Source organism: Cupressus sempervirens, chromosome 8 (assembly GCF_028749045.1).
Source record: "Cupressus sempervirens isolate cs-2001-9-10 chromosome 8, ASM2874904v1, whole genome shotgun sequence".
Taxonomy (NCBI): Eukaryota; Viridiplantae; Streptophyta; class Pinopsida; order Cupressales; family Cupressaceae; genus Cupressus; species Cupressus sempervirens.
In genome coordinates, this window is record NC_143125.1 from 505935909 (window position 1) to 505949294 (window position 13386).

The following is a 13386-nucleotide window of genomic DNA, read 5'->3' on the forward strand; positions in this document are numbered from 1 at the left end:
CATCAACCAATCATATTCAAGATTTTTTTGGGACATTTACATTTTTCCTATGTTCATAAATTTATACATATTTTCAAAATATTAAAAAATTAATCATCTCCATGTTTATTGGTCGAAAGCAAAAATAGTACGGAGAATATTTATTTTTCATTAGGAATAAATACAAAAAATTAAACTCTTTGAAAAGTTACTTATATAAGTCCTTAAATATTGTTTGTTTTCTAGAAGCTTCTTGGCTTTGTTGGACATGAACTTGAATCTAGAAGCTTCCGCTTGCCCTATTCTTTAGCACTGCATGACTATACTTCGTTGGCTTGGATTCTTCCAAAAGGAAACCTCCAAACCATTGACATAGAAACTATGACCAATACTTTCAGTGGTAAACCATGTACAAGTAGAGCTAATACTTGACAAACAAGCATCTGTATTAACCAGCACCAACAGGACAGTCAACTATAACAAAGGCAATTGTCTTGCCAATTTGAAAAAAATAGCTTCAATTTCAATTTCCTCCTAATAAATTAAAGGGGAAACAATTGCATAGAGTTTCATCATCATGGAAATGAAAAAAAAAAATGAAAGAAATCTAGGCTAGCAAGCTAAATAGACAGATTTTCTAGCTAGCTCACCCTACCAAGAGGTATTTGTGATAGATTAATCCTAGTTTTCCTATTCAATAACTCTTGACAGCAATCAAGACCTTCCTCTCAAGATTGGATTCCCTTCAAGACGTGGGATTTAGTCAATTGAAAGTAGAATGTTAGTGCACCTGCACAACATATTTTTCAAGATATTTTGCTATATAGATTGCATGTAATTTCAACAATAAATCTACAAAGCAAAATATAACTAAAATTTTATTCTAAATGCTTTATTATCTATTGTTCTGTCTATTCAGAAGAGGAACAAAATTCTCTCTTTGATTTCAAGCAAGGCATTGACTTAGCTTATTACAGAGAATACAAGTTGAAGGAGTCTTTGGAGTCCTGGAAAGGACTGAACTGTTGGAGTTGGGAAGGAGTGGGCGGAGCACTTGGACCTCAATCATAATTATTTCACCACTCTTTCCATCCCTCCAAAAATTGGAGAGCTCCATAGATTGAAGTATCTAAACTTATTTGGCTATTTATATTTTGGCCAAATTCCAAGAGATTTATCTCAGTTGGACAAGCTAAAACAATCTCCAATGGAGTAGCAACATCACCTTGAAAGTAACCAATATTGAATGGATTCATCACAGCTCTAGCCAAAAATAGTGGCAATGTTGATGACAATTTCATCAATACCAACATCACCATTGGGAGCAATCAAGGGAGGAGATTAAGGACCATACAAAGGCTGATGAAAAGGCCAAGCACATTGACTAGGGCATTGAGTAATAGAGTTCCCAAACCATGCATATGAAATAAGTTTCTATCTATTGATAGAGGACGCTAAAAAATTGGCATCATAACCACAAGAATTTATGCAAAAACCCTCAACAAGAACATCATTTGTACTAAGCACCAAATAAACCACATTGTCCTTCTCTGGCAGAGCTAGAGCTCCAAATTTAATAGAACCTTCAACCAGAGAAGCTATCATATCTCTTTAATGACTTTCTAGGGGAATAAGATTCATCAACTCATGACAACCTCATTTTAGCTAGAGGTGGCCATTTGGTGCTTTTTGATAGTCTTCCACCATGAATTAACTGACAACATTGTTGAGCTGTCATTTTGCATGATGCTTAACAATGGGAATCCTTTCAAACTCCTCTCTTGAAAAGTTGATCTAGGATCAACTCCAAGGTTTCTAGCAATCTTGTGACCTATTGGAACCTGCTCAATTGAAGATAAATGTATTTGTTCTTAGGAAGGCCTTTGTTAGTTCAAACAATTTGGATAAGATCTAGAATCTTCTTGCTATCTCAAAAGAATAAAACACACAAAAAGAAATATATTTTTGTATTTTTGTATTTTTTAATGAATGCAATCTAACAATACAACTAAATGAATTCCTAAATTAACCAAGTGTCTGTAAAATCAAATAAAGAAGATAGGATAACAAGAAGTTTAAGCAAATAATTTGAAAAGTAAATTCCTAACAGACATAAGCTATGAAAACAACACGTCTACGAGTTAAGTCTTTGAAAATATTGGTAGGTAACCAATGAAAGTAGGAGCAATGCTTCCTTAATTCCACTAATGCAATCATCAATGTGATTTTAGTAACTATAAGATGTTTCACTTTTCATCAAATCACAAGACCACAGAAAGTGCACTCATGCAAGACAAAAAGCTATATAGGAACAATATAGATGATCTCTTCTTGAACTAAGTACGTCAGCAAAATTTTTAAAACTGTAGCAAACACCAGAATTAAAAGATTGCACAATCAAAATAATGCAATAAAATTATTGGCTCAATTACACTTCATGAACATACATTCATAAAATATAATACACTTAGGTAAGAATCACTACACTCCAAATGCGAGCACCAAAAGCATATATTATTGCATCAAAATAACAGCTTGGAATACATGTTAAATTCCTGAATTTATAAGAAATCTTCTCCTCAATTTTTGTTGAGAGTGAGAGATATCTTTATGCAAACATATGGGTAAAAGCACAAACTTGTGTCACCTTTTATAAAGAAACAAGATATCTTTATGCAAAAGTTTGATATTAATGACAAAAAATATGGTATTTGTGTTTAGAATTTGAAGATGATGTAAACTGATGAAATGTGTAGAATTGGATGAATTTTATGACTATAATTTTGTTGAATAAGAATTTATGCATTTTGTTTTATTTTGAAGTCCCTTTTTTAACTATAAAAATATAGGGTGTAGTTCCTGTCAAAAAAGTATATGCAAATCATCTTTTGTTGTTTTGATTTGAAAATATCTTATAGATGACTAGTATAGCTAGGGAACAAAAAAATAAATAATCATTTTTTATGTATATTTTCTTTATTATAAGTACTCAAGCTCGACCTTATCAGAATCCAACAATTTTTTCCTCCCGTCAAAACTTCCCTATCAAATCTACATGTTTTACATATTCGTGAAGATGACTCTCTCCTCTATACATAAATATATTTTTTTAATTTTTTGATATGATTTATTAGTTTTTCCTTTTTTGAGGGAGCATCAATTGAAATTTTAAAATATTGACTTATAATATTTTGAAATTATAACATATTACTACTAATCAAAACACTCAAAGATTTATATACTGATGATATTAAATATGAGATCTATAAAAGGGTATTTTTAGTTTTTTTAAAAATTTGAGTTTTCATAGAGAAATGAGATTTGACCAAAGCAGATTTTGGTATCCTAAACAATGACACAGATCTGTGCTTTTACCTATATGCTTCTAAACTAATAAAACAAATCTAATTATGTACAAACTAACTCTCTAACTCGTGCTTAGTAGGACTCCATCCATATTTATATCATTAAATGGATGCATGAGCCTTTACATTCCTTAAAACAAAGAAAGAATGAAAAAATAAGAAGAAGAAAGCCTTTAGATGACGTAGAAGTGTTTGGAATGCCAAAAATAGAAGCTCCATGTTCGCAAGGTGTTTGTAGGAGTTAAACTGTCATCAAAATATGTTTATGATGCATGGAAAGATCTAAATTTAGAGCTAGTAGTTAATTGTTGGTGCACCTCTGACTTCTTCAAAAAAAACTTCTAGTGCACCTCAAAAGTAGTACAACTACACACCTGGTGCACCTGCGCACCTCGAAAGTAGGTTCAAAAAATGCAAAATTTCACCAAGTGTCTAAACTGAAATTCTGGCTTTTGGGTTTTGTTTCCCTTTATACTAGAGCTATGTCTGGGAATTTTCTCTTGAATTTCTCAATAATCTTGGTGACTTGAGCTACACCTAGAAAATCTAAAGCTTCATACTTTTCCTTGACTTTTTGTCTATAATTTTCCACCTCGAGGCAAGTCTCTGCAAAATCTTTGAGTTTCACATCCAAATCTAGTAATGCTTCTTCATATTTGAATGCTTGTCTAATATCATCATCATTGGAAGCTTCTTCAAAAGTCTTTTAGAACTATTCAAAAATTGCTTCCATAGTCATCAATTTGTCCCTTGAATCATCCTCAAAAATATCTAAGCATGCACCACTATAATGTTTCTCTGCCTCTAAAATTTTCTCTTAGGTTTTATCCTTGCGCTTATGAATATCCATGTGTAATGTTTCCATCACTTTATTTCCTTCTACAATATTCTCTATCCAATCATCAATTTTATCTAACTCCTCTACTATATATACATCCATTAACATCCTATATCTTTAAGCCTTGATCAACTATAGTGATTACAGATCCTTGCCCCAAGTATGTACTTAATCCATTAAACCAAAATCCTGGTTCAAAATGGCTACCAACTTATCTACATTGTTCTCCATATGGTGTAGCAACTTAATATTTCCCTGTATAATCTGTACACCTTTTTCTTAAAAAAAAATTTGCCATTGTTGACAAGCTTTAAAAAATGGATCAAGTTATACATTCTCCTTATCCCTTTTCTCCAGTGTTGCATTCAAAGTCTCCTTAGGATTTTTAGGATCTAAAGGACCAAAAAAAAAATTTAGATATCCTTTTAGGATCTCATTCTATTTCTACAGTGTTATCAATTCTGTGTCATTTTGTTCTAAGTGTATAAACACTTCTTTAGTCCCAGTTGTTACCATCAACTTAGCAGTATCCAACATAGATTTCCCAAGCACAACCTTGCTGATCTAATAATATTTTGGAGTTAATTCTTCAGCATCTGCATGTGGAGGAGTGATAGCAACATGAGTAAACAAATCTTGATTCTAATCACTCATGATAAAGACCAATACCCATGCATCTTATGGTGGTGACTCAAGTTTTCTGAGAAATTCAATCAATTCTCTCATTCCTTCCTCCTCAATATTATATCATTTCCTTTTGTTTCTAATCACCTTTTTTCTTAACTATCTTGGAACATGCTCCGTCAGAGATTTACCTTTTGATGACGAAGAATTTTTCTTTGCTATTCTCTTCCCTTTACCACTCCTCTTTGGAGTCTTATCCTTTTGTGAGAGATTTACACCAAGAGTCTCTGTAGCCATGGAGTCTACAATTCTCACCTCTATGTCTTGGGAAGTCTACTAAGAATGCTCGCATATTTTCCCTTCCTCTGACACTTCATTGGTGGGTATTTGTTTTGGCTCTTCCTCCTACCTTGCTGGGACCTATTCTTCTTCATTGATCAAAGGGAGAGGAGTAATTGAACCTTTATCCATGCAAAATGTAACTTTATTTGGAAATTGTGGAGCTACTTCAGGTCCTTGTGGCTAAGATGGAAACTGACTCCTTGATGTTTATTAGTTGGAGTATCTCTTATCTTATCTCCCACCAGTTCAGTGCCAACTAGCATAAAATCAAAATATGACATCTGAAAGACATCAAACCCTTTAACCTCCTATTCATCAATCCATTGTTGCAGCTCATCTTTTGAAATGGTAGATTGAATAGGATTCTTGGGAATGGATGATGGTATAATTGTGCAGCTTCTTCTCCATTCCAACTCTGTGGCTCTAGCCAGATGAGTCCTTCGATTCAAAGGAAGGTTATCTTCTTCATCTTCATCATCCTCTTCTTCCCCTTTTGGAATCACTTCCAGGACTAATGGGAAAGGAATAACTCTCATAATCACCTTTTGTCTCCTCTTGACTAGAGTCTTGATCTTTCTTCTTTTAGGAGCAAATGGGGAAGCTTGTACCTCTTGGGTAGGTGGAGACACTTCTTTTACTTCTATTTCACCTCCTCCTTGCCCTTGTTTAGTCGGTGGCATTTGAGGATTATCCTGGGTCTATGTGGCTTCTACATTCTCTGACCCTTGTATATTTTTTACCCCTTGTACATTTTTTGCCCCAAACTGTGGTGGTGCTTGAGTTGGTTCCTCTTTTGGCTTGACTTGTTGGGCAAAATTTCTCTTCCTCTTTCCTTTACCCTTATGAGCACTATAATATCCAACTTCTCTATCAAGTTGGTGCACTATTTCTAGCCTCACTGGGACTGAGCTGTAAAAGTGGGCATTGTCACCTTAGCTCCTCTACCTTTTGCTAGGTGGGCTATAGCATGGAAGACTACTACTTGAGGAATTGAATCTAGTTTTAAAGGTATTTTGATCCAATCCTTTGTTAATTTTAAGACATGCATGGCCCTGTGCTTAATATATGAGTTTTCTTCCTTATCAATATCTACATTCATAATGGGTTGATCAAAAATCTTATCTCTGTTATATAGTGGATCAAGAACATCCTCAATATCTTTTTGTACTACCTTTAAAGGAACCTTTATCTTTAAAGCACTACTTTCCAAATAGAGAGTCATCCTACAATAATCCCTTATATGGATATCATAGTCATCTACTGCATTCATCCAGTGGTCTTCAATTGCATCTTCATGTTGAAATGTCTTGCTTGCTAAGAATTGCACTCTTCCAATGTTATCAAAATAAGGACGAGGAGAGTTATATCCCTCCAAGGGATACTGATCCCACTCAAGCTAAAAAGATGGAATATCTTGTGTTCGAACCACACTAAATGCTTTGATAGTAATGGGCCACACCCAGTTTATCTTATGTTGCTTCCTTACTCTGTCGTAAACAGACAAGAGTTGTGGAGTGATTTCCAGCAATATAAGTTTGTCACTTGGATACTTAGGGAGCTTCTTGGGATTGATAGTTGTACCCTCTGCCCTCAAATAAGTGAATGTTCAAAATTAGATTAATAGGTGCCAACTTTTGAAATCTTGGTCGCTGCCTCATCTAACATCCTCTTTGCATAATCCCCTTTAATGAACCAAATAATTGCAAATATAAATGCATCATTCACTATCCTATATTCTTTGTTGTGCTCTAGAAGCTTTTTCTTTACCAGCTAGGGATATACTATATAGGGTCATGCATTTGCATCTTGCATGCTGCACTTTTTGAAGAGACCCAGTTAATTCATCACCCTTGTAGCTACTAGGTACACCAAATAAGATGTCATGTAGAACTTATAGTTATTCTTAACCATCACCAGCTACTCATCCAATTTATCACTAAGAATGGAAGCCCAATCAATTGGTATCTTTGTTGTTTTGATAGTATCAATAAAATGCACCATCCATATGTTCAGGTGTCCTAATGCAAGTAACCCCATAATTCTACTCAAAAGTATTATAGAATATTCGATATCTTCTTTCATGTAACCCCTTGTCATATCCACTTTACCTACTTTATGCCCTAGAGGAGTCTTCTCAATGAGGTATGAAGACTAGATGATTTTGGATGCTTCCTCTACATGTTCTTTGTACCATCTTTTAGCCTGGCGATAGGTTAATTTGATAAATTGATTTGCCCCTGGAAGATGGAACACCTTCTTTATGTTCTTAGGTTAGAGATCTAGCATGATCTCTCTAGTTATGCTCTTTACAACCCTTTCCTTAGAGACATAGTTTTCTGCTAGAGTCATGATCAGCTCTGAAGATTGTATTAATACTATGTGTGATGTTGTGTTAACTAGTCCCAATTGGATAAGAGCAAATATTAATGGGGACCTTTTGTTGGGCTTGTTGCATAACACTAGGAATGTGTTCCAGTCTGTATGACCAATTTCGGTGTCCCTAATCTCTAAATAGTCATCTTGGAAGCTTGACTTTGTTGGAACACCTTGAAACTTGAAGATCGCTAGTTTTGGGACCATTTTTGTAACAAGGGAAGATGATGAAGAAGCCATTGAATCTACACAAAATCAATGTCTATTAGTCTAGAGTCAAAGAAAAATCAATTAATACAAACCCCAATGACGACACAAAAAAACCCAAAATCCCTAATTGACAAAAAGACATAAAAAATCTATTTAAACTCAAAAAAACAAAAAAGGGCACACTTGGCACACCTCATGATTGTGCTAGGTGCACCTTATCCCTTGTCTAGCTTTTAAGATATGAGAGTGCACACTAGTGCACCTCATGGGGTGTGCTAGGTGTGCACCCTTATATCACATAGGCACAAAAAAGGTGTACATTCAGTGCACCTCATGGGGTGCACTAAATGCACACCCTTTTACTCTTTAAGGGATGCTTATATAAAGGTGTGCAGTTGTGCACCTTTACTTAGATTCAAATTTTTTAAATGTTTAAGATTATGCAAAAAAGGGTGTGCAACTACGAAACTTTAACTTGGTGTTTTTATATTGTATTGTGTAGGTGTGAGGAGGGGAGATGTGGAGTTGCACACCTAAGGAGCTATGCAAGTGCAGATCAGGGAGCTAGAGAAAAGAAAATAAAGGTGAGAAGAGGTGAAGGGATCTCGAGTTTTATAGACCTGGGACCTAACACACCTCTTTGAGGTGCATAGCTATATTGTTGTACACTTCAAAGAGGAAGTGCTTTCCAATGTAACTGGGTGCACTAGAGCACATGGTGTGGTTTTCTAGGTGCACTAGTGTGCATCTCTATATGCAAAAATTAACTTTCTCCTTCAAAATTATGGTTTTTGGAATCTGGGTTTTTAAGTCGAGACCCAGATTTGGCCAAAATGATAAGCAAAATTCTAAAAAAGACTCAAACCCCAGACTAGGGATTTGAAAAGCTAAAAAATAAAGTAGGGGGTCCCCATTTCTAGGAAAAATGGGGTGTGCATTATGAAACCACAACAAACATTTTAGCCTTTCCCTACAAATGTGCTCCCAAAGACTGCAAATAATCTACCACATAAAACTGTTGAAGAAGGGTAAATTTCCCATACTCGATGACATGAACATCAATGAGGGTTGTGGAAATTAGAGGACCATTGTGATAGGTCAAAACAAATGGCTCCTCTTCAACTAGAGCCTCAAGCTTTCTCCCTTGTGCAAAGCAACTTAATTGAATGACACAGACAATAAACAAGTAGGCAATTTCTTCATTTTCATTGAATCCTTGTGCATTTTCAAAGCTATTTTATTTTTCTGCCACATAATGTCTTACACATCTAGCAAGACTTGTCCATGTGTTAACTCTCCACATGAAATCTACATGCAGAATTTTAGATTGTATAAATTTGTAAGTAGTGAAAAGTCTTAACTTGAACCATACTAACAATCAAAGTCATATAACACTTACTGACATTTAATTTGAACTTCAAATAATTTTATTAATTCAAAAAATTATTAATATTCAATACATTTGAATATATTTCTTTTAAATAAAATAAAGTTTAATTTTATTAACTTTATTAATTTTTAAAAAGAGTGCATTTTTAATGAAATTATTTTTAAATAATTACTAAAAAAATGGTTCAACTCAAATGAATATTATTAAAAAAAATTTGTTTAAAAAGTATGTATACATAATATAGATTAATATTAGAAGGAAAGAGCCTACAACACAATGGTAACTTGTGAGCCTCTCATGTGGGAGGTCTTGGGTTTGAATTTGCTTAACACAAAAATAATTAATGATAATAAATATCAGTAATCAATCTAGGTTTTGTACATTTACCAATCCAATATATATATATATGAAAAATGTTTACTAATTTATGTAAAATAATTCTTTAATTTAATAAATCTATTTATATACCAATTCATAAATTCAAAATCTATAACCAAGTATTGTAACATTTCGAAACTATATTATAGTATTTATGAAGTCAGTTTATACTCTATTCAAACCTAAATTTTATCTTTATAGTCTTTCAAAACTATTGTCTTCAACCTCTATGGCAATTGTGTCATTAGGTCAACAAAGTAATAATGCTAATTCAATTATGCTTATGGATTCCATTGTGTGAGTATTTTTGCATCATGCATACTATTACATAATTGAATTCAGAACCATAATTGAATTAGTTTCATATGGATTTTAAAAATCTTCTTCTTCTTAAAGTAATAATGACATAGAAATTTGGTGGTTTAAAGTAAATTTTTCTTTTATTTTAAACATATTTTTCACCTACGCATGATTCCTTAGTAATGTGCTTGCACATAACAAGCCATACAAAACATATCATGTATACTATTACATACTGGTACATAATGCATCTATCATTTATGATTGTTAAGTGTTCCATTCATTCTCTAGCTACATTTATCATCACCCCCTCTCTCTTAACCACTATTTATTTTGCTCATTCTTCCCTCCACCTAAACTTCATCCTCCTTTACAATATGTTTACTTTAATGAGGAATTTTGACACATTGCGTCACTGGTTTATTTTGTATCCATTCAACTCAAGTTTTCAACTAAATTGGCCAATTAGCTAATAGAATTTAAAAAGTTAAATTGACTTTCAAATGTTTACATCTTTTTTTTATTTTTCAAGATTTAATAATTCGCATTTTTCAATAATCATATTGGCCTATGCTAATTTTGGTAGGGATAAAAATCAATTTCCCTCAAGAATTTTTTTAAAATATATGTCATGTAATTTCATGTCATTAATTACACTTTATATCTTTTTATAATTACCATATATCAATTAGATTTTTCCACATCATATCAAAAGATGGCATTTCATTAATGACAATTTTATGTCATTCATTAATAACAACTTATCTTTTGATAATAGTCAAGAGCCTACAACACAATGGTAAATTGTGAGCCTCTTATAAGAGAGGTCTTGGGTTCAAATCTACTTGAGGTTAATAAATAATGATAATTAATCACAATACATAATAATAAGAATGAATCTTGGCTTTGGCCTCTTACCAAACCAAAAATATATATATCTTTTTACAATTGGGTTAATTAGATTTCTTTTAAATATTATTTTGACTTGTATATTTTTACAATATTAGAATTAAATATAATTAAGTTAATAAATATTATTTATTGACATATTATTTAACTTCACAATTTTTTTTATCTAATAGAAAATAAATGATATTAATAATAATAATCAATGAGTTTTCTTTTAAAATATAGATATTGTCAAATTTACATTAAATGGTCTAACATATTTTTTACATTTAATTTATTTGTAAAATTTATTTAATTTTTCAATTGTTAAAAATATTTCAAATTAATGATGTTACTATAGATATGTTACTTAAGACAACATTAAGATGGTTCTTCAAGGACTTGCTCAAAACAAGCTTAACAGATTTCCACATTTGTCATGCAAAATTATCACAGCCAATTTCAAAAATAATGCATATAGGGTGACAATCTAAGCACTCAAAATTTTCCCCACTCAATAACAAAACCCTATACATTTTTTAATATTCAAATGAGCTACACTATAGGTAGGAACTTTGATGCTTTGTGTCACTTGTTTATAATTAGAGCTAGTTGTAAATTAGTTTTTTTAATATTATAAAATTATTTTGTTTCAAAGTAATTTAGATATTTTAAACTATTTAATATTACTATTAAATTCATTTAATTTTATGATTATTTATGTTAAATAAAATCTGTAAATTAATTAAACTAAATTATGTTTAAAATTGGGACTTATTTATAAATTGGTTTAATTTATAAAAGAACATTTGTTCGAACTATAAATAATTCAAATAATAACTTAATGATTATAATGAAATATTATTATAATTAATGCTAACATTATTATATGGTCAAAAGAAAGCTTATGTATTGACATTTTTTATAATTAAATCAAACAGTAGTAAACACTTCATTTATTTTTATACATCTGAGATTGAATTTGTGTTTTATCTATTTGGGTGTATCCTTTTGTTCTATTTGGTTTGTTCAATAGGAATTGTGTCGGCTTTAGAAGTGGTACACTAAAGGTTTTGGATTTTATTTCAATTTGATATTTGTACTTTCAGTATTTTTGTGATTTCTTCTATAAGTTTATTTGTTCTAGACATTATGATGAGCGTTGTATTTTAAATTGAAAGTTGCATTTAGGAGATTAACTTTGTGTGCATTTATGTTTACTTGGGTTTGGAGAACCATCTTATTATTCAAGTTGCCTATTAAGGAACCAAATCTAATCATTGTGGATGTTGTGTTCTGGAGCACAATTGTGATTCATGTGCTTAGGGGAGGTTGTCTAGGTACATGTCTTTGGGAGTGGCTTGTAATAGGGGTTGAAACCCAAAGTGGCTACCAAGGTAACTCATTATATGTTGTGTAACAAGTGATAACATAGTAATTAAAAAAAATTTCCTAGCCCTTTCCTTGAGATACACTAAACATCTAAGTTAGAGATACTCCTCACCCATGCCTTCAGTGCTTGTACAGGCTAAGGATGGGATGAGATGATACCTAGTGAGAGGTATAACCGATTTTGCTCATCTTCATGAGAGGGTATTCTAGTTCTACATGTGTCATGTTGAGGGTCTGGGGTCCAAAGTGACCAATCAAAGGTAACTCAACACTTGAGGGTTTGGGGTCTAATGAGAGACCAGTCTAGGGTAGCTCAAGTAGTTTGACCATGTGATGACACTTCCTAGTATGTAGCCTGAGTATCTTACTTAGATTTTGTGTGTGTCTCTAGTGTTGTATTTATGGTTGATGTACTTATTATTGATGATTTCCTTTCATTAATGGCAATTGATGCTATGTTGATTATTGCACTTTTGACATGTGGCTTTGACTTGAAGTGGTTATCTTTCATTGACTTTATCTCTTGATTTTAGATATTTGATTTAATCATAGTATCTTCATTTTGACTTGGTATGTGGTTTTGGTATTGGATAGAGTGTCCTTTCAATTTTGATTATCTTTTCTTTGCTAGTAGTTTGTTACCCTTAGGGTAGATTTGGCTATCAAAATTCCTTGTTTAGGATTGTTTTATGGTCTAATTATCCATAAGCAAATTTTTCATTATGTTCCCTGCATGGTGGGTATGGAAGACTGACTAGGTGACAATGCGGTTGAGAGGTAGTGACTTCTTACCATTTGGGTCTCCCTCAAATTGACAGTTGTTGGATGTTCATTATAGTAGTGTATGATTATCACTCGTATTCTTATCTCAAATATTTATATTCAGTTGATGTATATATGTTAACATGTATCTTGTGTTTGGATGTAATTGTATCTATTCTTGCAAACCATGCAACATGTGTCGTCAAAGTTATTCCTTAGATGTATTGTAACAGTTATAATTATGCATTTTTTTATCAGATGATGTATCTGTTATTTCCTTGTGATCATGACATTGTACTTAAGATTTAAACTAACTAATATAAACATCTTGAACATTACTCAACCTAAAGAAACCCTTGAGGAATGAAATATTTATTGTATTTGCATATGTGTGGTCATTGTGTATGTGTGTAGTACTTCCATATTATTAATTTGATATTGTTTAAATTTTTTAAAGAAATCAACTAACATTGCAACATGTTAGGTTTATTTCTCTTGTGTTTCTAAGTGGGGAGTTTACATAGAGGAATAGGGGTTTAATCAAT

At 32.3% G+C, this 13386-nt stretch overlaps 1 pseudogene; it reads right to left on the reverse strand.

The window, feature by feature from the left end:
• Positions 1 to 1055: 1055 nt before the first annotated feature.
• LOC149543419 (protein EXORDIUM-like 2) overlaps positions 1056 to 13386 on the reverse strand; it is a 116781-nt pseudogene continuing 104450 nt past the window's right edge.